Source organism: Onychostoma macrolepis, chromosome 20 (genome assembly GCF_012432095.1).
Source record: "Onychostoma macrolepis isolate SWU-2019 chromosome 20, ASM1243209v1, whole genome shotgun sequence".
NCBI lineage: Eukaryota > Metazoa > Chordata > Actinopteri > Cypriniformes > Cyprinidae > Onychostoma > Onychostoma macrolepis.
Window position 1 is genome coordinate 15574458 of NC_081174.1, and position 25957 is coordinate 15600414.

The 25957-nt window shown below is 36.1% G+C and overlaps 1 protein-coding gene across 2 annotated transcripts in view; it reads right to left on the reverse strand.

The window, feature by feature from the left end:
• The window catches only part of bach2b (BTB and CNC homology 1, basic leucine zipper transcription factor 2b), a 101560-nt gene that overhangs the window by 49634 nt on the left and 25969 nt on the right, over nt 1–25957 (reverse strand). The gene's annotated exons all lie outside the window — the stretch shown is intronic.

The following is a 25957-nucleotide window of genomic DNA, read 5'->3' on the forward strand; positions in this document are numbered from 1 at the left end:
CCAGTTATAACCATATTCACAAACAGGTGTGACTCTCAAATTGTCCTGTTCACACTTCAGTTTGCAGAAGTGAAGTCAAACACCTTTTATATTCTTGATGCAACTCACTTAAAAAAAAGTGGATGAGATTGCTATAAATTTAAAGGAGTCAGTTCGATTACAGAAAAGAGTTGTCACTCCAGTTTATAAACAAACTGGGTGTGAACAGAATTGTATTTAGCAGGACTTCTATCTATCTATCTATCTATCTATCTATCTATCTATCTATCTATCTATCTATCTATCTATCTGTCCATAGAACGGATGTATATGTTTCGTGCATGCATATATACAGTGTTGGGGGTAAAGCATTACAAGTAACGCGAGTTATGTAATCAGATTACTTTTTCAAGTAACTAGTAAAGTAATGCATTACTTTTTCATTTAGAAGGAAATATTGGAGTTACTTTTTCAAATAAGTAACTCCAGTTACTTTGTTTCCCATATACTGACTGACAGCTCTTGTGTTGCCATGTTGAGAGAAATTGGGTGTAAGTGCAGAGGCGTTGTGTGTGAACATGCTCTTACTGTAAATCAAGACTAAATATGAGCATGTATTTACTCCTCTCACCTGCACAGAAACACATTCAGTATTCCTCAAAATGAATAAAAACAGTCAAATGCAAACTCAGAATATTATACAAACCTGCAATAATTAAATATGTAAAATAAGAAAAATATCATTAGTATTTAATCCCATTTTATTAAATGTCTTTGCTACTGACCTTCGATGATCCAATTCAACCATACTAAGCAAAAATGACACATTTGTGTTTAGTTTTTGTTATTGCTGAATAGTGTTGAACTTTCTTCTCTTGAGTCATATTCTTCATGTGATTTGTTTGAGCTGCGCCCTCTACTGTACAGACGTGAATTTACATTTCCTTCAGTCTGAGGTGTATTCATTTCACTTTTAGTGTGAAAGGGCTTTCACATTTGTAAAAGAAGAACTTTTTTATATTAAAAGCTAACAAGCAAACCCTGCCCAGATTTAAAAAGTAACTCAAAAGTAACGTAACACATTACTTTCCACAAAAAGAAACTAAGTAATACAACTTTTTTAGGGAGTAACGCAACATTGTAATGCATTACTTTTAAAAGTAACTTTCCCCAACACTGCATATATAGTCACGCTTGAGCAGATTGACAGGCTGTGATCACATTCTCAGAGAGAGAAAAAAAAAACAGGTATTCCTGTCTTAAACATAAAGAGAATCATAACATTCTGCAATGATAATCCTCAAGCACCTCAAGCAAATTCTTTGCGTTTCCAGACAAAAACACACAATTCAGCCGGTGTCAATCAATCATTGAATGCATTATTGCAGCTGCCCTGCACAGGTTTTCACCCAAGACATCACAGATATGACTTATACAATTACAAAATGCATGCACTTAACATACTCATAAATCCATTCACACAGATATATTATCACACACCATCAACACAAGCCTGACCTCTGCTGAAGCAACAAATCGAGTTAACTAGTGGTTAGACCCATCCGAAGACCATTTTAGAAGATGGGATGCACAACTGCATCACTGGAGTTTAATTGCACATAGCAAATTCATATTAGATTTACCAGGAATTTATTTTGCACAAAACAAACCTCAACCCATTGGAGGAAATGTAGACTGATGGAAAATCTCCCCATAGGAAAGAAGTGACACTTAGCGCCACCCACATCTGCACTCTCAGGGTAAGTGTGTTACAAACTGTGTCATGTATGTGTTTGGGTCGAAATGGAATATGAACATTTGCATATGTTGCACGACTCTTTTTGCACATGCTTGCTCTTATCTGACACACAGAAAGTAAAACTGCTTGGTTCCATTTAAAATTGCATCTCCCATGTGAGAAATATAAATTTCTCCTTCATTTTTGATGGAAACGGTGACATCAGTGTTGGCCAGTGTCCACAGATAACCTTTGAGCCACTACAATAGCTGTTTCATTGATAAAGTAGCTTGTTCCTCTTCTGCAAACCTGTCCAGAATTCATTCAAAGAACTATTTATTCAAAAGGGAACTATGTCTTTATGCTGAGGTTGTCAAACTATAGTACTCCAAATACAACTACATGCTGTTTACCTTTGAGTAAAATGCAGTCTCTGAATGTGTTTAGAGAAGTTACACGGTAGAAATAGAGAACGGACTCCCTCAGGATCAGATAACAGGCTGGCAGCCCTGGTGACAAAATGCTAAGAGCTAATATAAGCACATAGAGGTGTACATTTGTTAGCGAGTGTGTCAGATACACACGTAAAACACGTAGGTTTCCAAAACAACGGCAATTTGCTGTTCATGGGTCTCAGCTGCTGAGAGACAAATATAGCAAATGAGAAAATAAAGGTGTGAAAACATGATTCCTTTGAAAATAACAGAGAAGACAGAATTATGGACGGGGCCTGAGTGAGCCTCGGACTATGAAGGGCCACAAAAGCCTCAGACCACATGGACTGAAGATGCAGAGCACAGGTCCTCTCTGCACATACAGTGCAAACTGAACACAAGGGCCCCTCGCTACTATTTATAATGGTGTAACGTTAGCCTGTCAAAACACCATTTCCTTTTCTTTTTTTTTTCTTTCCGTCTACCTTTCTGTCATCTGTCTATCTATCTATCTATCTATCTATCATCTGCCTGGCTGTCTGTGTATTTATCGGTCTTTTCATAAATATTGATTAATTAACTTTTCCTACATTTTAATTAGTCTGTCTGTCTGTCTGTCTATCTATCTATCATCTGCCTGTCTTGTGTATTCATCTCTGTCTCTCTACCAATCTCTCTCTCTCTCTCTCTCTCTATCTGTCTATCTATCATCTGCCTGTCTGTGTATTTATCTCTCTCTGTCTGTCTATCTACCAATCTATCTATCTATCTATCTATCTATCTATCTATCTGTCTATCTATCTGTCTCTCTGTCTATTTATCGGTCTTTTCATAAATATTAAGTATTTACTTCTTTTATAATTAAAAATACTAGTTTATAAACTTAGAATTATATATTTTTAAATTCTACGTCTTTACATTCAAGTTCTAATTGCTTTTAATTTGCTACCTCAACTAAAATTCAGGACATTAAAAAGACATTTGGGTAAAGGTCAAGACAATTTGAGAAATCACCAATATTTTAAGACAATATTATTGCCATTATTTTCATCTTCCCCTTTGAAGTCATAACCTATGTTTTTCCCCTCTAAACGGCTGTGTATTTGTCTGTGTGCGTGTGAGTGCGTATATGCTCCTTCAGATAAATCATAGTTTTAAAGGTTATGATCCCAAGTATGCGCAACTGAGACTTGCTGTGGGTTTGGGGTTAAACACATATGAGGCTGACTCAGAACGAGAGGACAAATATTTCTCTCTCTCTCTCTCTCTCTCTTGAACACACACATAAACATACGGTGGAAATATTCAGATCAGCTTAAACCTATGGAGTGTGTAACTGATGTCAGACTGTGGGAGGCTTCTGCCCACTGCTTGCTTTGTGCTGGTGACAGGGTTTCCTTTATCAGCCATCTGACATTTGGAATGTGGGATTCTTGCTGCTGACCTATTCAAATATTAACCGTTAACTGTTTTTTACAAGGCTTTCACAAAACTCAAGATTTCAGTCACTGAGAGGCTCTAGAAATGCCAGCGATCTGCCTCTTTTTCTTGCACACTGATATCCACCCACACACACGTACACTTCGGGTCTGTTTTGTGTCAGTAAAGATGTAGCATCTGTTTTCATACTGATTATGCCACAGAATTTTGCTAGCCAATATAGGGTCACTGGCAGCACCGAGAGATCAATACGAATCTTGCAGAATATTGATTTCATCTTGATGAAAACACTGAATCTTAACACGGTGTGTAGCCTGGGAGAACAGCAATGCAGATATTTCTGAATTCCATCAGTACTTATACAATCGAAGGATGCAGGGTGCATTCACACATACATCTGCATGAAGGGCCCAAGGGCCCCTCTGGGGGTGTACTGACCAGCTGAACTGTAGAGCTGTTGTCTTAACTCAGTGTTGCTCCACATGGACTTTATGAGCATTTAATTTATTGTAAGTACCTAGAGAGTTTTGTCAAGTGCACGCCAATATAGCAGCCAGCGTTTAAGCAAACCTTTGGCTTAGAGGTTAAATATCTTGGTTTGTAACTGAAAGACTGTAGGTTTGATCTCAATAAGGTGTGATAAATAAAATCACCAACGATCAGGGCGTTAAACATTTCCAGACTGTGAAAAGCTTAAAACAAAAAAATCGTGATAATTTTAAATTCAACTTTTCACTCAATTGTTATGCTGACAACATAATTTACACAAATATTGTATTTAACTAGAAAAATAAAGTAAAACAGAAGCATCTTCACAAGTGGCCTCACATGTGCGTATTACCAGCTGAAGAAAAACGTACAAAAGACAATTTATAAGAAAGAGATGGATTTATAAGAAAGAGAAGAAATGATACAGTATCTTATTCATAAAGTGATCATGATATTACACGTAATTGAACATTTCCAAACAATAGAAGAAAAATTATACTAGAATGATTCAGCTCGGGCCTGGATTAGTCATTCAGTGGCAGATTAAAACTGAGGGAATTAAACGCAGACAGAGTCTGTTACAGTCTTGAGTCAATCTGAATGACTCAGTACTACAGTAAGGACAGGTAAAATGAGCCCCTCTTTGGAAACCACATTTTCCAAAGTTGGTGAGAAGCTTTCAAAAAACTACCAGCTGTCATTTGACTAAATGAAACCGCTTCTTGAAAGAGCTTAAAGCGATTGCGTTCTGTGAAATGAAATGAAAGTTCTGTCAACATTTCCTCACCGTCGTGTCAGTCCAAACCTGTATGACTTTCATTCCACTGCAGAACACAAAAGAAGATATTTGAGAAATGTCTCTCTGTTGTTTTCTGTATATACAACAAAAGTCAAAATTCTTTAAAATATCTTCTTTTGCATTTCATAGAAGAAATAAAGTCATACCGGTGAATACATTTTTGGTGAACTATCCCTTTAACTGTGTGCCACTGCACAACTGTACATGTTAATTATTTTACACCACAAATCAACCATTTTTTAGTTTCCAGTGATTTACCTCCCTTTTTATGATACGATGCTTCAAGTGCTGAGTAATAAATAGACCCAGTTAGATTTCATAGCATAATCTTTTTCCTAGAGAATGAAAGAAAGAGGAGGATGACAGACAATTAGCAAGAGAGAACAGAAAGAGAGAAAGGAAAATGTCCCTTCTGAACTCGGTAACAGCCCTCGCTAGTTTCGCCTCGTAGTGAAAACGCTCACAGAAGCTGTTTCTATTTGCAGACGGGAGATGTAGCAGTTTGAAATGACACGTCTGAGACTATCGGTCCAGTCCAGTTTGGCTGGTCTAGTCTGGGTTGAGTTCTCAGAAAGCAAGGGCCGTGCGTGCCGCTAGCCACGGATGCGGTTTAGCATCATTAAGCGTTTTAGCCCGTCTGTGGTGTTACTACTCCCACACGTTGGACACCAGCCTCCATGTCTGTGTGTGTCTCTGAGGCAGCGAGCGAGCGGGACTCATGCATCCGACAGCGCCTGACCGAGGTCAGCCTCCCACAGGCCGCAAATGACTCCCTGTAGCACTGGGCAGACAGGCCCGCCTAGGCCAGCGGCGCAGATCCACGCTTGTTTGTTTATAAGGAGGCAGCTGACTAAGTCCCGCTCTGCGTAAGTGCCTATTTTTAGCGCCTTTAATCCTTCAATGGATTTGTAATGGCTCAGACTGCAGAGATGAAAAAAAAAAAACACGAATAATATGCAAAAAGAATGAGAAGGATAAAAAAGATGATGTCTACGTATGTCAGAGGTTTTTGTGTGATCTTTCATTATGTTCTGGGCAAAAAATTTCCACCTGGAACCTGCATTTCCAGTATTTTCCAGTGTCACATTTAAGTTAATAACTGTGCCATATTTAGATTTATAGCCATACTATCCAACATATAACTATTCCAGGGATGATTACTACATGGAGAGGACATGGTACAGACTGGACAGGATTTTGTCCGCCATAAAGAGAAGAAAATAAATCAGCATCTTCTCCGTCTGTGTGGCATCCCATCTGTCCCTTTGTGACTTTTACTCTGCAGACGCGCAAAGGCTGTGAAAGCTGGCTAATCTACTCTCTTTATTAAACAGGGATGTGAATTCCCACACTAAACGTGGATCATGTTCAGGAATGAAATATGAATACATCTCAACTCTCTAACGAGACTACAGAACAGTCTACGCGAAAAAAATGCACTCGCTCATTATAAATTGCTTTTTGCAAGGCAAATAACTTCTGATAGGGGCACTCAGCAACTTTTTACACTGTAAACCCATGCAAGACGAAGACTTCAGTCATTTCATTAGCTTAATAAAAGTTTTCAAATTTACAATTTAAAACTACATGCTTTATCTTGGTAGACCTGCCTTTCCCTAACTCACAAATACATTAGAATCTAGGGCATTTCTATAACTGAATGTTTGATTTTGCATGACGATGCATTGGCCAGCAAAAAACTGCAGCTTTTTCCTTTGTGAAGATTAGAAACAAGGCACTATTTCTATAAGCACTGCATCAAGACAGTCAGGAAACGCAGGTAAGTATCATCTTTCAGTGCAAAACAAACTCTCAGCTCTCTCTGGAGTTTAGCCAGCTAAGGGAGCAGTAACAGAATCTTGGTCAGACAGCGAGACGGTTCATGCTCATGCTCTCACTGCTCAGCCTAAAATCAGTTAAATTTCTGTTTTAAAACACATCAAACATACACTTCTGTTCATAAGTTATGGGTCAGAAATGCTTTTTTTTATCCAGGGCACATTAAATTGGTTAAAAGTTTAGTAAAGACACTGATAATATTACAAAGCATTTCCATTTCAAATAAATGCTCCTCTTTTGAACTTTCAATTCATCAAATAATCCTGAAATAAAGATGTATCATGGTTTTCACAAAGATTAAGCAGCACTACTGCTTTCAACATTGATAATAATAAGAAATATTTTTCGAACTGCTTTCCGTATTAGTGAATTTAATGTATGTACTCTCTCAGCATGTTAGTGTGGTCATGCACAGCCGTGTCACTCTATCTGCTCAATGTGTTTGCTTCAACAGACCTCGCGTGAACCCTGACCATTGATTCCTTTTGTTGCATGTGTGCAGTTATACTCTATGTGATTGACGCCTCACATGAAACGAACACTAATGAGATGTATAATTAGTCAGGTGGAATACACAGCTCAGGTCAAAAAACACCTAGATAAGGAACTAACAAATATATAGGCTTACAAGCACTAGTTGAGTCACTGAAATGAATGGTAACGCTAACCTCTTTGTATTACAATCACTGAAAATGGTGACAATGTGCGTCTATGTAAAGATTCTGCTCAGTTTGAATAAGAATGCTCAGTACAGACATACTCAGCTCTGAATGAATCACCACGCATCAAGCAGCGCCTCTCATACTGTAATCACTGAGGCTGATAAAAGCCTTTTCACAGCCCTCCACCTGCCAGCGATCTCGAGTGATGACTCACCAGGCATCCATCACCTCACTGCAGAGTGACTCAGTTACAGCAAACTTGCAGGTCATTTAAGGGGAGCACTGACGCACCGCACCGCACCGCCTGCAAACACCTGTGTGTAACGCATACCCCTTCTAACAGCCCCAACCACTGACCTAAAGTAACCTAGCAAAGTTTACAACAACAAAATGAGTTTCCTGTTTACATAGGCTATGCTACACAAAAATTGAAAGCACCTATTTAGCAGCAACCTTGGCTGGAGGTGGCCAGCTTGCATATCTCTTAATGAAAAATATGGATAAAAATGGTATTTTTGCCATACAGTAGACCCCAAAATTAAGCATGTACTGATGTTAAACCTGATTAGCCAAGGAATTCTCCAGTGGCCAGCCCAGGCCTCTCACACACAGAGATAAGTCTTTGTAATAATAATCACTAATCATCTATGACAAAACAATCATTATAAAAGTCTATACAACACTTAGCGTTCTAGTTCCTAGATTGTTTCTGTGTATTAATGTTGGAGATTTGTCAATAAGGTGTTTTTGCAGGTTACATAGTTGCACCGGCAGGTGCCGACAAGTGACTTTACGAGTCATTCAATCAAATTATTCATAAAACACAGATTCATTCAGTAACAAATCAACTGTCTTTGTGAGTAAGTCAGTGGAGAATGTGTTCAAAAATTCAATGAATGAAGTAATTAATTTATTCTATATCATTTATTAATTTATAAATTGACTCAAACTGCAGAGAATGTAAATGTATTAATAAGACGGTAAATTTTTAACTGATGAATGACCATTTCGAAACTTTAGTAATCTCAATCATTTTTCTCCCCTCATTAACAATGTTTTTAAATAGGTTTGGCATATTACCTTAAAATGGTGTAAACTAAATATTAGTGCTTAGGCAATGATTAATCGCGATTAATCACATCCAAAATAAAAGTTTTTGTTTATATAATATATGTGTGTGTATACTGTGTGTATTTATTATGCATATCCATATTTTTTATGGAATTAAGCTTAGTATCACTAAACACTAAAATATTTTCTTCTTTAGAGATTTTCATTTGTTCCAGAATTTTGCAGAGCCATGGTATTCTAAACCAAAAAATATAGGAAATAATATTGTTAAAAATAGTCTAAAATAAAAATGGTTAAAAACTTAAACTTGGGGGGAAAAATTACCTTTGGATCAGTTGCGTAAAAATGAAATTGCTTAAAAAAATATAGTGTGATATTTTGATGTCAATGCAACAAATTTCATATACTTTAAGTATTTCATAGGTATTGAATCCACAATGAAGTAACTAGCGTGTGATCCCGGCACACTACACAAACCCACATGCATACTTGAGATGAAAGGGTGCACCTTTCAAGGGTGCTGCATGTATAAAATGTGTGAGTTTTCTGAACTTTGCACCAAAACCAAAGACGTCGCACCTGAGGGAAGAAGTCTACTACAGGAGGTTAATCCTCTTTTTAACTTTATGTGAAGAAATCCCCTCTTCCTTACCTCTCGAGGCGGTGCTGTCCCCTTTAAGAGGGGAAAATGACAGGTTGAGGAAGGTAGGGGGCAGGGGGCGAGAGACGAGATGAGGAAGGAGATTGTGTGAGCGAGGGTGAGGGGTCTAACAGATAATTGGGACCACAGCTCTCGTTCAAAGGGCCTCATAAACTCCACGCACACCCACCGACACAGTCGCTCGTAAACATGCTCATGCTCGCATGGAAAAATGCTGCCGAGGTTGCACATAGAAATAATGCCACATATGAACATACACGCACACCCACGTGCGGAATACACATGCATACATGCGACACACACTAACTGGGCAGACATGGCTGAGACGAGGGTGCAAATCATAAGCCAAAAAAAAGCATGTTTTAATAGACAAAACAAAGTGTTTCACAATTCAGTTGCCACATCTGATTCATATATTCTTAACAACGCACGTAATTCACAAGAACGAAACATCTCTCATCCTGAACATACACTCGCATAAATACAGAACACAAAGAATGTTCTGAGTTGTGTGTGTTACTTCCTCTGAGTCACAATTTTTCAGTGGGTGCCAGAGATGAGTCATAGAATGTTCCACAAGCCCAATAGTACAGACTCGCAAAAAACGCCTGAATGACTTCCAAACACGCTATTCATATTCTGTCCACATTTAGGTAAACAAACCACATTTGCTCTGCTATTATTTACTGAATGAATAAACAGACTATAATGACATATTATAAGCGTCTCCTCAGGTGTAACGTCACCTCAAGTAACCTTCATTTCAATGCCAATGCAGCAGTTATTGTTCTACACACGTGTCAAAACCGTGTCAAGAGTAGAGGTGAGTGGGGTAAGATATGCCAGTGAACGCTGCATAATGTTTGCCGTGACTTCATATAGCAGATTATTTATAAAAACAGATCAAACTGTTCAAAGTTTGGGCTCAGTAAGATTTTTTATTTACATTTTTTTTTTTTTTTAAAGAAATTAACACTTTTATTGAGCAAGATTACATTGACTTTTTTTTTTTTTTTATCAATTTAAAGTAAAGACTTTTACACAAATTTCTATTTCACATAAATGCTCTTCTTTTGAACTTTATTCATCAAACAATCATGAAAAATATATATAATTTAAAATATATTGTAATAGAAAATAGTTGATTTAAAAATAATTTCAATTTTTTTATTTTGGTCAAATATGTAGCCTCAGTGAACATAAGAATATTTTCAAAACAGTTAAAAAAACATTATTGACTCCAAACTTTTGAGCGATAGTGTATAGCTGTAAAAATAATCTACATTTTCTACATGCAAATTTAATTTTGTGTAAAAGCAAATGACTCTTACTTTAAAAAAAGCATTCACTTTACAAAAAGAAAAAAAAAGAAAAAAAAAATGATGTTGTGTGGTAAAATATGTGAGAGGCTATTGGGTAAATTGAAATCTTTGCCTCAAAATCCATGATACAATTACAGAATTATATGTTTTAAATATTAAGTTTTTGTTCTGACTAACTTATAAAAGTGTAAATAAGACTTTGGAATGCATTAGTAATTTTTTTCCTATTTATGTTCATATCTTTATTTGAAATTAAATCATCACATATTCATCAGTGATTCAACTTATCACTTCATATGATCCTGTTCCTATGCTGTAGGTGTTTTCTTGTATATCAGGACATAAAAAAATGACACAGCTATGGTAAAACTATGGTACACTGCATTCATCACTTAATGTGAATTTGACATTAGTGCTTTATTTCCCTCCATTTGCTGTCTTTGAAATTCAATTCCATTTGAGAAATTCATAGGCTTTACAAAAGAAATGTATTGTTAAATGAGTCTTGAATAAGGAGGCTTTGCAAACATGCATCACATCAAAGGACGTTCAATTAGAGCGGGCCTCCCTTGCGTTACTGAAATGTGGGAGTAAGTGATGAGCAGGGTGTGGCAGAGAGGGGTCCCACTCATTATGAATTCAATAATTCTCCCTAGACGGCTCCAGTCATGAAAGCGCTTTCCGAAAATGGCGAGGAGGGAGCACTCAAATCATTGTATGGATTATCCAGACAGCTGTGCATAAATATGGCCGGTCCGCAGCTATTCTCACACTTACACACGCATGTAATAATATATAACATGATCTCATTTGGCTTGGTTGAAGCGGGGCGCAGAGGAAAGCCTCCTGTGAACAGACTGTGATCACATGGCTGATGTCTGGCTCTCGCTCACGACTGTGTGTATGTTGATGCAACCCTGGTCTGTACTGCACATTCTTCTAAGACGCTTAAATGAGACAATGACAAGTATCTACATTTTTTAAATGTTTAAAATATACTCATTGTATCCATGTTGATTTAATATGGTTTTGAATTTATTTTATAACATTTTCAAGAAAAGTTTAATGTTATGTGGTGCAACCATCAAGAAAAAGCCAAAACATTTTAATTATATGTACACATCTTAATTGTTTAAAAAAAAAAAAAAAAATATATATATATAAAAAAATAATAATAATAATAATATTATAATTATTATATATTTCTCAAGGTAAAAAAGTTACACTAATATTATAAGTTTGGGGTCAGTAAAGTTTTGTAATGTTTTTAAAAGTGGCCTCTTATGCTCACCAAGGCTGCATTTATTTGATCAAAAATACTGTAAAACAGTAATATTGTGAATTTTTATTTTTATTTTAAATAACTGTTTTCTATTTTAATATACTTTAAAATGTGATTGATTCATGTGATGACAAAGCTGACTTTTCAGCAGCCTTTACTCCACTATTCAGTGTCACATGATCCTTCAGAAATCATTCTAATATGCTGATTTGCGGCTTAATATTTTTGTGGAAACATTTAAAAGAGCAGCATTTATTTGAAATATTATTTTTTTGTAGCACTATAAATGTTTTACTGTCACCTTTGATGAATGTAATGCGTCCTTGCTGAAAAAAAAAAAAAAGTATGAATTTCTTTGAAAATCTTCCTGACCGCAAACTTCTGAACAGTACTGTAAATATCATAATATAGAATTTTGCATGCCAGGAGTGATTCAAGAAAGCACCAACACGCCGCTCACATGCTGATAATGTGGCAAAAGTAAATCAAGATCTACCACTTTTGTCCCTGACAAAGACACCCCTGCGTCAGGAGGATTTGCCTATGGGTACTACTACAGTTTCTCAGCAGAGGTTGAGCCACTCGACTCCCGGAGAAGGCAAAAGAAAGGATTAGCATTTGAAGCCCCGCGACACAAAGCGTGGGTTCCCGGCTCGTGAAACGAGAGAGTGCCTCTTCCTTCACATTTATTGTTACCATGTGAGCCTCAAAGGAATTAGAGCCATTCATCAAACCTCCAGAGCCTCTACCCATGCGCCGACGTTTGAAGTGCGGTCAACTTTGCCAGGCTATTCAGTTGTCGCAGGGCCACAGAGCCTCAAAAAAAGAGTAATATAGAGAACGTGAAAGGGGTCTTTTGTACAGAAGAGACGTTAACCGTGTGTGCAGCCAATGTACGTCTGTTTCAAAGCTCTTCGGGCAGATGGACACTTTATGATGGAGAACGCATTCCTGAAATAGTCCAAACTAAACATGGGGGAAAAGATATTTCTCTTGCCTTCCACTGGCAAATCTTGAGGATCTTGTACGGTGAAGGTACAGGTGCTGTTTTGAGTATTAAGAAGTGGTAATCTCTACTGATGGAGAGGGATTATTCAGACTCAGTCTGATTTATTGCTTGCTTTATTGGGTTAGCCTGCAGCGCAAGATGCCATCAGCGGCTTCCAGCAAGCTCTATTCTTGCAGTGATAAATATTGATTTACAGTCACAACACTTATGAGACTTTATGCTGCACTGTCACTAAGAGGTGGTGTGCATCTTCTTCTGATGTCCAAAAGGAAGGAGGCTGTCAATAAACCCACGGAGAGCAACAATAAATTCACCTCATATACAATGACTAGGAGAGGCAGAAGTCAAAATGTTTATTTTATGATTCAATAAATTGCCGCACAAAAGCCTCACAACAATCAATCAACGTCCAAAAGCTCTGAGATCATCATTTTAACTGTGATAAAAACGCTGAACCCTCCTTTATGCGACATCTTCAACTGCTTGAACACCAGCGATGGATCTAGCGCTTATGATAGCAAAATTAGTAGTCAATATCAATATCAGTAAAACTTCATGATTTTTCATACCAATTTCAATACCACTGCTAAAACTAATATGCTATTGAGCGTGCTTTTTAGTTGTACTTTATAAATATAAATATAATAAATTATAGCATCTTTTTCAAGTCTTTACCAAGTTATTCTTATTTCAAGTCAGCAAAAAATCTGTATAAATAAATAAATATGCTAACAATGTTTTTACTTTTATTTAGGGATTTACAATTAATTAAAAAATCATTGTGATTATAACTGATGAAATAAAATATTACTGAAAAAAAGCACAACAGTGTGTTTATCTACTTTAGCAGCATCAGAGGTTTCTATTAACAAAATGTTTTTGCAGCGATGAGCATTGTAGCCAATCACAGATGAGTACATATTTGTAATGGCCAATCTGGGGCGTTTAATTAATTCAGCCACACTGAAAAAAAAATTATTAATTGAATTTACTAAATTTTTTAAGGTAAGTGGTTGCAATCAATTTATTTTAGCTACATTTAAATAAAGAAATTTAGTTGACTCAACTTTTTTATTTAATTTAAATGTAGCTAAAATAAATTGTTTGCAACCACTTACCTTAAAAAACAATTTAGTATAATTTTTTTCAGTGCACTGGTGCTGAAGAAATTAGTTCAAATACATATCAAAGTACCAGTTTTAAATAAGCGTTGTAAATAAGAGATTCATTGTGCAGTGTAGTCTGCTTCACTGATTATTGAATCTCTCTTTTGTTCATTTTAGGGATGCATAGCATAAAAACTAATAACCAGTGGCTCATTATACAATTCTATACAATTAAAAAAATAAAACACTTAAACTTAAATTAATAATTTTAAATGCTATAATATCCAGGTAAATAAATCAACAATTATTATTTTCCTATTTTACACTGATTATTAACATAATAGACACCAGCAAGTCAACTGAGCTACATGTATTTTTTTTTTTTTTAATTATAATCTTTTTTTTTTTTTTGTATTGAGTTGACTTCGTACCAAAGTACTTTTGACATCCCTAGGTGAGGCTGTAGAAAATAAGGTGAACAAGTGCACATTTAGCAAGCGTGCAGTCTCTTAGACAATGCAGAGAGTCATTGAGAGGCGGCAAGTCCCATCAATGGCTGTCAGTGTCCCATGGGTCTCTCAGTGTCTGAACATGGAGGGGATGGAGGGGGGAGGAAGGTGCTGGAAACACAATAGAGCACCAAGATCTCAGCGCCTGATATTGATGTCATAGCGCGCATCTCCACATTATCCCTGCTATTGATGAGTCTGATCTCAGCCTGAGGGGGGAAGTGAAGTAATCGTGTGGTCTCTCTCTATCTCTCTTTCGCCTTACATCACCAGAACTCGCCTTGGTGACCCTGACATTACACATTCCATTAATAATCAACCACTCATCCAAATATAATTCAAGCAGTGTGGGGAAAACTGTAAGGTCACAGCATATGAAAATCTAAAATTGTGCAAAGCAGCTACAAAACACAATTGCAATTAAATATCATAAAATGTGTTCTAAAAGCATTAAAGAAATCAGAAATTAAATTGGACACTTTTTGTAAGATTATAAATGAATTTACTGTCACTTTTGATTAATTAAATGCATCCTTGCCAAATTAAAGTGTCTTCAAAATCAATCAATAATACTGACCCAAAACATTGTTTTTTTTTTTTACCATTAAACAAAACGAAACAATATATTTCACATATGAGCCAGCATAACTCAATCTACTAATATTGTAACATGTACATACATATCTATATTTTTTTTACTTAAACATTTTAATTTATGAAAAAAAAGAACAGAATCATGGAAATAAATTCAAACAACATAACTAAATTTAAAATCCAAGATGCTATTAAAACATCTTTGTCTGTACATACTTTTGAATTGTAAAGCAAGGAAGGAATCTCACAACTTTAAGAAACGTAATAGCAATATAAAAATGATCTAGATACTCACAGTGTTGCTTAAATTGACATCAACAGCAAAACCATGGCTAATACTTCAATTCAAAGTACATCACCTCGTCCTAATATGAATACAGTAGAAAGTGTTTATCTCCTCTTCTGCATTGAAAAAAAATGACTCAGAATCTAAGATATCAAAATGCACTGTAGGCCTCGATGATGGAAACTTTGAGCCACCCACTGTAACATTTAATGAAATTAAAAAAGTAAAGGAATCAAAGAAACGTAGGCTGGGTCTCTCCCTCAGTATTTCCATGAAGAGAAGCAAGAAATGTTGTCCTTTCTGTATCACCATCATTTTCATCACAACCAGTGATCTTTTATCTGCAGCACATGTCGGGAAAAAATCTGATTAAACAAGAGAGTAATTTCGCTCCTTTTTGTGGTTTAAAGAGTGTGTAGATGACTGAGCGGTGTGTTTTTTTGCTGCCTCTCTTGTCCATTAGAGAGCCAATAAACACAGACATGACTGGAAGTTCTCGGTGAGTGGCTTTCCCGCTACAGGATCATTTTCCATAAATTGAATATGGCACACAGCCATTAACATAATATGCAGCAAAATGAAGGATGATCACAAAAGAGGAAACAGTTTCATTGTGCTATGACATCATCTCCACCTTTCTCCGTCTATCCTTCCTCTTCCTACTCCTTCATTCATCTCCAGCTCCTCTTTCGTGTAATGGAAGGTGTACGACATGCTTAATTGGTCTTTGGCTGTCTGGTAGGACACACTATCTGCGTCTCTAAAAATATCTTGTGTGCACGGGAGCCCCGAAAACAGTAGAAGGGAAGGATTTCGTCGAGTATTGATAACGGAAAAAGACAGATAAGAAGAGTATCCGCGGCGACCTGAGAGGGATGAGAATGCTCCCACATGCACCTCTGACGTTACCAGAAACTCGAGGAGGTCTGAAAGAGGAATGGATTTATGCTTTTGCACGCCTCACTCAAAAGGCCCACACATCAGGTTACCTTCTCACGGACTTTAGTTACCCATCATAAGACTGTCTCTCAATGGACTGACCTCATCTTTCTACAAGGGGCTAATGGATGAAAATGGAATGAAATTACAGTGCTGTTTATGGCTTACGATAAACGGTCTAAAAGAAATGCAAACTATTCCTGTAGAACTGCTCTTTTATTCACTTTAGGGATGCACGATATCAAAACTGATAATCATTAAATTAAAATGATAGAATATGCTTTCAAAACTAACCACATTATTAAAATGCACAGCATGAAAAATACACATTTTGAGATTTGCGAAAGATTATGTTATTATTAATGTTTTCACTATTATCATCATCAGTGTTTTGAAATCACAAAGTAATATTTTTTTTACATGCTTGTTTTTACTTTTAAAAGTAAAAGTAAAAGTTTTACTCCGCTTGTATTCGTCTGAAAGAAGAAAGTCGTATACAGCTAGGATGGTTCGACGGTGAGTAAATCATGGGGTAATTTTCATTTTTGGGTGAACTATCCCTTTAAGGTTAGTTAATAGATTTAAAGTTGTTTAGAGATATGTAGTTTCACACAACAAGCGCATTTGGGTTTAGCCTAATGTCCATGTTGAAATCAATCATATAAAAAACACTGTTGTGCTCTGGTGAGAGAGAAGTAGGCTATTACTTTTTCCCACAAATCCACCTGGCAAACGGCTGTCAGGTCTGTGGGTTCTCGGTGGAGCGACCAAACTGTGTAGGATCTTGTTAGGTTTGATCTTATCTGCCTTGCTTGTTTTCCTACGATAGACGAGTCACTAGTATATGAGAGGTTTCCAGGGGACAGGCTAAAAGAACAGTTAAACTGAAATGCGGCGGTGGCCTCTTTTTGCCCTCATGAAATACAGGGTGAGGATGTGTGTGTGTGAGTATGAGTGTGTGTGGCCCCACTGCCTGCTGCTCTTGTCTTATGGAGGGTGATGGAAACACATGTCAAAAAGGAACTGAGTGTTTAACGTCTCCTGTTCTGCGGACTTCCTGAAACAGGAGGTCTCTCTCCATTTGTGTAAAAGTGCTGTCTCATACTTTGTCTTTTTCGGCGATATTTCACTGACCCACTTCCAAATTTTATGCACAAAAGAAATGAATAGTAACTACAAAGTAGTTATTTCACGTGGAGTGGAAACCGCCATGTTGCATTCACATAACCAGCTGACTAGCACTTGAATAAAAAGCAAACATCAATAAATAATTGTATCATGCCTGACTGTAAATAACGCATTTTGTATATGACATCGGATACTGAAAACCTTTGCATAATACCGCACCACTAGGTAGCAGTAAAAGTCACAACGTCTTTTACGGAAAACACAAATTTCGTACACAAACCAAAGTTCGGCATTTACTGCTAAAAAATTGCTTCATTTTTTCATTTGTTGAATGTTTTATTGCTATTCCTCTATCTATCTATCTATCTATAGTATCCACACACACATACATATAAAAGTCAAAAACTGCAAACTCAATCTAAAATGATTTTCTTAAGTAAAAATGTAATGCAAAATTTGATTTTATTAGATTTAAAGGTGGTTTATGCTCAACAAAATCAATTAGAAAAAGAAAAAAAATGTGTTTATTCAAAAAAGTTAGAATATCTAAAAATATATAAACCATTCAAGACATTACTTAAATTCTAAAATTTCATTTTCATAAGTGAGATAATGTCATTCTAAATATATGTATTCAATCTGAATAAAAATTACATAATTAATTAATTTATTTATTTATTGTTTAACATTCATAATAATATTACAGCAAAACTGTAAAAAGAGATTCCAAATTACTGTCAATTAAGATAAAACACAAAATAAGTAGCAAAAATAAGTATGGCGCTATAACACTTTGCCTTCCTGAAAGTCACATCCATTCTGGATCTGAATCATGTGAACAGGTATACAGCCTTTCCATCTTATAAAAGCGATCACGTCATTATCTAGGGAAAAGGACTAATTTTATTGTAAGTTTGTGAAAACCACACCAGCATATAGAGGCACGTCTCTCTGCATGCTTTAGCAGCTCTGTAGTGCTAATTGAGCGAACGGAGTTAGCGCCAGCCTTGGAGACCAACTGTTCACAATCCCCCTCAGAGCTAAAGATAGATTCTCCCACCACAGTTAGCAGTGCACAGCACAGGTTTGCAGAATGACATTACAACTACTATATCACACCCACACACGCTCAAACTTACACACAGTGAGCTAAAGAACTTTTGAATCAAGCACACACTCACACATCACTGGATCGTAAAATATGATGAGCTCCTGGATAGAAGTGCTGTAAAATCATATTGAGCTGACAAAAGAAAAGCCTTTCTGCTACTAGGCTATCTCACTGGGTGCCAAGAGGTGACTTTTCAGAAATGCAGTTCAAGTTCAATTTAATTTAGCTTATTATTTTCAAACAACATCATTCAAAAATCAGACCTACGGTATTTTTAACGTGACTCAGGAACATCATGGCTCAGTCTGAATGAGTATTCTATCGTGCCTCATATATGGTATATTATATATTAAAAGAAAATATTTTGCACTCACTTTACTAGTGATGTTGTAATACTTTGAGACACATATGTGTGTGGTGAACCATCTGTGTGATCACATGTCACTGTATGTTTCAGAGTAAAAGTGATTGACAGGTTGACAGCACAAAGGACAGGTGTGCTCCATTTCTACACAGTCACGGATTACCAACGCTCACAGAAACCGGTTCATTCATCTCTCTTTTTAGTCTTGTAACAGTGAAAAAATTGCCATTGGAAACTGTAATGTTTAACGCAATAATAATTGAATCAATAATACACTACTTTATGATGGTTTTGGACTATAATAAATGTCCATGAAGAGGAACATGAAATTAAAGAGGAATTACTAAAAACAAAAACAAAAAAAAACTTTGTCCTTCTCTTTCTAGCTTGTACTTGTTTGGAACAAAACCTGAAACTTGGTATTACAAGCACTCCTGTGTCTGTTTGCCTCTAAGACGAATCGCTTTATGTATTCCCCAATTGTAAGTCGTTTTGGTAACACTTTACAATAAGGTGTCATTTGTTAACATTAGTTAATGTATTAACTAACATGAACAAGCAATGAACAATGCATTTATTACCCTATTTATTAATCTTTGTTAATGTTAGTTAATGAAAATACAGTTGTTCATTGTTTACTCATGTTAGTTCACAGTGCATTAACTAATGTTAACAAACACAACTTATGATTTTAATAATGCATTAGTAAATACTGAAATTAACATTAACTAAGATTGATAAATGCTGTAGAAGTATTGTTCATTCTTAGTTCATGTTTACTAATGTTGTTAACTAATGAACCTTATTGTAAAGTGTTACCGTCGTTTTGGATAAAAGTGTCTGCAAACTGACTAAATGTAAATGTAATTAAAGAGGAACAAATATGGAACAGGGCTGTCATTAAGATATTCATTTAATTATAAGATATTAAAGAAATTAAATTAAGGATGCTGAAAATTAAATTGATCAAAAGTGACAGTAAAAGACATTTATAATCTTATTAAATGTTTCTTGAGCAGTAAATCAGCATATTAGATTGATTTTTGAAGGATGTGTGCCACTGAAGGCTGGAGTAATGGCTGCTGAAAATTCAGCTTTGCATCACAGGAATAAATTACATTTGAAATATATTCAGATATTCAACAGCCATTTTAAATTGTAATAATATTTCTCAATATTACTGTTTTTACAGTATTTTTGATCCAATAAATGCAGCCTTGGTGAGCACAAGTCACTTCTTTCAAACCTCAACATTTGAACGGTAGAGCACAAATAAAAGTTTAATATTTTAAATTACAAATTAAAAACCGAAGAAAATATTCATAATTATTCCAGGAAACTTAACATTAAGTTAAAGCTAACTTTTACATATTTTATTAATATTAATTTCATTTTAATGATATCAATTCTTATTTTTGGCTCCTTGAATCCCTGCGTACGTGCTGTATTCATAGCAGCACTGATGTACATGACAGCTTAGGACAGAATGTGCAATGATTACCAACACACAGCTCTTCATTAGAGATAAACAAAGATCAGTGAAGCACTTCAGACCATCCGGGTGAGAGAGATGCATGTTTTAGAAGGTCAATAGACAGATTATCCAGCCTACAAGAAGGGGGATGAGGGCTAAAGTCTGCAGATAGCGATATTCATGGTAACAAAAACAACTCCAAAGTCTAGCTTAAGAGTGTTTTTGCTAGTGTTATTAATCGCTCTTATATCTACTATGAGTTCCACATTCACCACAACCAAGAGTCCCATTGCTGTAGATGTTTCTTCACCCATCTGCAGCATGTTCATCCTGACCTCAGCCCAGACAGGAGGTGGAGTCAGGAGGGGGAGGGGTTGTTTTGACACCGAATTCTGCCAATCACACAGCAACAGCTTGAGTCGCGATCGATGAGGGGGGTAGGGAACCAGAAGAAGAAGGGACTACGGAGAGAGGGACAAAGGAAAGAGAGACCGGGTGGAAATAGGACGAGTCCCTGACTGCGGCAGGCTGATGAGGAAGCCGCTGACTCAGGAGTTCCTGGTGTTTAGCGAGTGAATATGTGACTAAACGGAGTGCATTCCACAGCCTTGATTCACCCCACTCCCTTCCCCCCTAACAGCCGCCCCCGCCCAAGCCGTCGTGCCTTTTTTCCAGGGTGATCCCTGCGTTTTTTCTCTCTCTCTTTCTTTTCCTCATTTTTGGTATGTCAACACTTCCAGACTCGCTCTCTGCCAGGTCTGCTGCTCACTGACCACGGCATTTTTAATTGGGCACGTTTGCCACACAAGAACAGAAACGCAGCCCGCAGCCCCCCGCCCCTCTCGCTTCGTCCCAAACAAAAACATCCTGAGGGCCAGGCCTGCTCAGGACTCCACTACAGGAAACAGGGATTGAGCCGAGGCCAGGCTCAGACCCAGACAATGTGTTATTAGCTAGAAAAAAGGATGTTCTTCTGGAAACAATGACTCGGGGGCTTTGTGAGCGATACAGTATTGACGTTAGCATATGCTAATTGAGGAATACAGCTTGCTAATTAAAAAAAAAAAAAAAAAACGTAGGCCCACAAAGAATCTGTGCATATTTAGCATAATTTCTGCACTGATTGTGAGGGAAACATCTGTGGAATTCTGCTCAAATACGTCCATGAAAGCATAATCAAATATCAGCCAAATAATGTGTAATGAGAATTTTTGTAAGCTGACATGTAGCAGTTCTGCTGAAACACTAAATTATCTTGTCATTTCCAATAAAATGATCTAATTATGCTTAAAACAAAAATAAATGTACTTGAGAAGCGTCTATGTATGATATTTAGACATCTTGTCAGAGAAAATATCTTAATTTGTTTATTTTCTTACTTAATTAGCAAATCTGGGTTAAAATATATAGTATAAATACTAGTATAAATACTAATATATAATATAAATACTATACATTAGAAGTAAAGACTTTTTTTTTGGCGATTTTGACTTTGTGAAGTTAGGACAGTATAGAGTTGACAGGAAGTGAAGTGGATCGGGAAAGGTCTTCAAGCCGGGACGCCCGTAGCACAACTGCGCTGTAATTCAGCGCAACTGCCCACAAGGCTATCGGCGCCGACACACATAAACACATTTAATGTTACAAAATACTTCTATTTTACATAAATGCTGTTATTTTCTACTCATTAAATCATTGTGGGGGAAAAAACAATTTCCATAAAAATACGATGCAGCACAACTTAAGCACCAAATCAGCATATTAGAATGATTTCTGAAGGATCAAGTGACACTAAAGACTAGAGTAATGGCTGCTGAAAATTCAGCTTTGCCATCACAGGAATAAATTACATTTTTAAATATATTCAGATATTCAACAGCCATTTTAAACTGCAAGAATATTTGACATTTTTACTGTTTTTACAGTATTTTTGATCTAATAAATACAGTCTTGGTGAGCATAATTATGTAAAAAATATACATTTTCTGTATTTTCTTATTATACATTCCTGCTTCTCAAATAACAGCCTATTGTTTAAAGGTTGTTTAATCGGAACACTGGACAGATCTACAGAGCGTTGTGAAATCCTGTGAGTGCAGATTGAGTGGCGATGAGCTCTGCTAAAAGAACACACTGATCCAACTGGCCTTGTATGGAAGTATGTGTAGATTACCCCCAAAGCTACGAGGAACCTAGCCATGGCACCATCTGCCCAACTTCAGCTAATCACCTCTGCCAGATGGAAGAGAATATGGAGCTTTTTTTTAGTTTTTGAGATCGTTTCTGCAACAATGCTCCTCTGGCTGTTGCAGCTATTGTCAAAAGTATAACTTATTCACCTCACTTAAACCTTATTAACGGTGCTTTGTATATCGTTATACCACACTACTTGACTCAACATAATCTCTAATTTTCCTGACACATCCTGTCACACGATTACAGGATTTAATCTTAATACATTTTCAAGAGTCATTGATTAGAGCAGATTTAGCTTAGGTTAGGTCCACAATAGCGGAGTCGGCCATCTTAGATTATTGACAAATCCACATTCCTCTGACGGCTCTATGAAGGGCAACCAGTCCTTGACTGAAAGCTTTAGTATTCATCACAGCTCTCAGTCAATATGTCTGACTTCGTCGGCGCTTTCGTTTAATGGGAATTTGATTCCAACGGTGGACATTTCTCAGTGAGAGGTATAAAAAAAAAAAGTGAATACTACTATCAATCTGCGGTGATTCATTTGCCTGACGACTGATAAAAATACACAATTAAGATCAATATCAAATATTAATATCAAAAAGGAACCGTGAATAACTCCATGTTAGTCATGTAGGAAGCTAAGCAAACTGCATGTAGTGACAAAAGCCAGGCTTTGCAATCTGCCAAAAACGCTCAGCTTCCAGTTACCCATAATAGCGGTAACCATGGCGATCGTGACTTCAGAGCGTGAAAAGGAAGCCATTCAAACTTTCAACATTCATGACGACAAGCTGTATGCTTCATGAAGGTGGAAAACGTATTCTTAAATAATATAGAAAGATATATTCAAAATTTTTCCAGTCACATGAATGATGTTATGTAGTCGTTCCTTCACATTTCATGTGCTGCTGAGCTTTCTGTCCCTCACACGTCGGTCAAGCCCCAGAGGCGTTTATAGTTTCCCATGGGAATTCAGTCAACTTTCAGTTTCCAGCACACGGTGGGATTTAATATGCCTCAGGAGATCTTTAGCATGGTCACTTCAGCTGAGACATTATGCAACAAGTGCATATTAAATGTCTTAAACTCCCAGTGGTGAGTATATTGATGTAAAATGGCTGCCATCAAGCTGTAGAGAGGAATCACAATGTCTGGACCTTTTTTTTCCCCTTTGAAATATAGCACAGGAGGTCATTTTAATGTGAATATTTGTCATTCGGCAACCCACATTTGAAAGCAGGTTAGAGCCGACTAATTTTTATTTTTGACACATACATTATAAAATTAGCCACTAGCCTTTCTGTTTCTTCTGGACTTGAATGAGTGGAGAGCTGGCCGCTAACAACATGTTTCACAAGACCCACTCAATCAAACACTATCTAACTGAATCCCAATAACAGCAAGAGATCTGATCAATAGGTGTGAAATAGAGGCAGAATGCCAATGAGAAATAAAATAAAATAAAATAAAATAATATAAAGATGAGAATTAAGGTTAGAGACACAGGATATTATTTGGTAATATGAAAACAGTTGTAAAAAATATTTGTTAATTTAAAAAACAATTTTTATATAATAAAATAATCCATTAGATTTTGAATTACAATGGTTATGTCTTAGACAAATAAAATAAAATAAAATAAAATAAAATAAAATAAAATAAAATAAAATAAAATAAAATAAAATAAAATAAAATAAAATAAAATAAAATAAAATAAAATAAAATAAAATAAAATAAAATAACTAAAAAACAACAACATGATAATTAAGGTTGGAGGTACTGGATATTTGGTAATACTTTGGAAAAATAGTTGTTAATTAAAAAAACAGTTTTATATAATAAAATAATACACCACATTATTACATAATTACATACATTATTACGATATAATTACACTGGCTATGGCTTAAAAAGAATAAATAAAAAATACAATAATAAAATTAAATGTACTTATTTGAAAACATCTGTTGGTTTGCGAGTCTTAAAAAACAATTAAGAAAGAAAGAAAGAAAGAAAGAAAGGAAGGAAGGAAGGAAGGAAGGAAGGAAGGAAGGAAGGAAGGATGTTCAAAACTATATTAATGTATAAAGTATACATATTTTGAAAACCGGCTAGTCGTAGGTTCCCTGAACAACTTGTTGGCTAAATGGTCTAGTCCTTTATAATTAGCTGGTTTTGGCGTTTACATACATGTTCTTGAGTTTAAAAACAGCTAGACAGCGTGCAGAGCAATGGATAAGAACACTGGCACCTCAAGACACATTTATATAAATTATATTTAAAAGTTCACTTGACAATCTTAAAAATACACTGCTCCTGGTCGGATGCATATAAAAACAAAAACGTTCGCTAGAATCAGACAGCATGTTCACACACATTCTGATGTGCGGTGATGTCACACAGGATGAGAGGATGTAGAACCAGACAGATAACTGAGGGTACAGCAGGGCCGTGTCAGCGCCTGCTGGAGCTTGTACTTAACCACGGTCTGAACCCTGCCCTGGGCTGATCCTGACACCGTAATAGTCAAATTAGATTTGAGAGGTGCTGTGAATGAGAATAGCACTGACAACACTAGAGGGATGGAGCGGGGCACAGATGTGACACATGCACATGTCCCACATACTAGAGATATACTGTTCTGAGAAATACATAAACTGAAAGGCAATTCATACACATACTTTAATACAAATGCAAGTCATGCAAACCAGTTCAGAGAACCAAAATGTGCTTTTTGGGAAAAAAAAAAAAAGAAAGTTGAAAATCTTCCACAAGCTTAACAAGATTTCACTGCGTTTCAGACAGTACATTGGTAGTTTTGCTGAATCATGCCAGCTCATCAGTAGTCAATTGTTCACTAACTCATCAATAGTTAATTAGCCAGTGACGCTGCATTTCTTCATTTGAAACTTGCTTTAGATAAAAGCGCCTGCTAAATGAATACTTGTAAAATGTACGTACTTACTTGGTTAAAAATATATAAATGGAAATTAGAAATAATAAATTAATAAACTGAAATAAACAGAAGTATAAATAAACAGAACTACTTAAATAACAAATTCCATCCTTTTTCGAACAAATTTCGATTTCGAAAGCGAAAGTGAAACCAATAAAACAGTGCACATAAGAAAGCGATTGCACGCTTTTAGCGAGTGTCAACAACTGCATGCGATCACAGATTGCACGCTTCCCACCGAACCCCCGAACCCCCACAACGTGATTAAATTAATTTAAAGCAATAAATAAATAAACAGAAAAATAAACAACTAAATAAACTAAACTAAATATAAAAATAATAAAAAGAAATGAAATAAATAAAAAGAACAATAAATAAACAGAAAACATTAATAACAAATAACCAAACAGATAACTAAATAAATAGAAAAATAGGTAAATAGAAACTTAATTAGGCTAAATAAAAAGAACAACAAACAAGCAAACAAACAAACAAATAAACAAACAAACAAACCAGGTTTATCTGCCTCAACAGCACCAAACCAACAATAACCAAGAAAATGAATC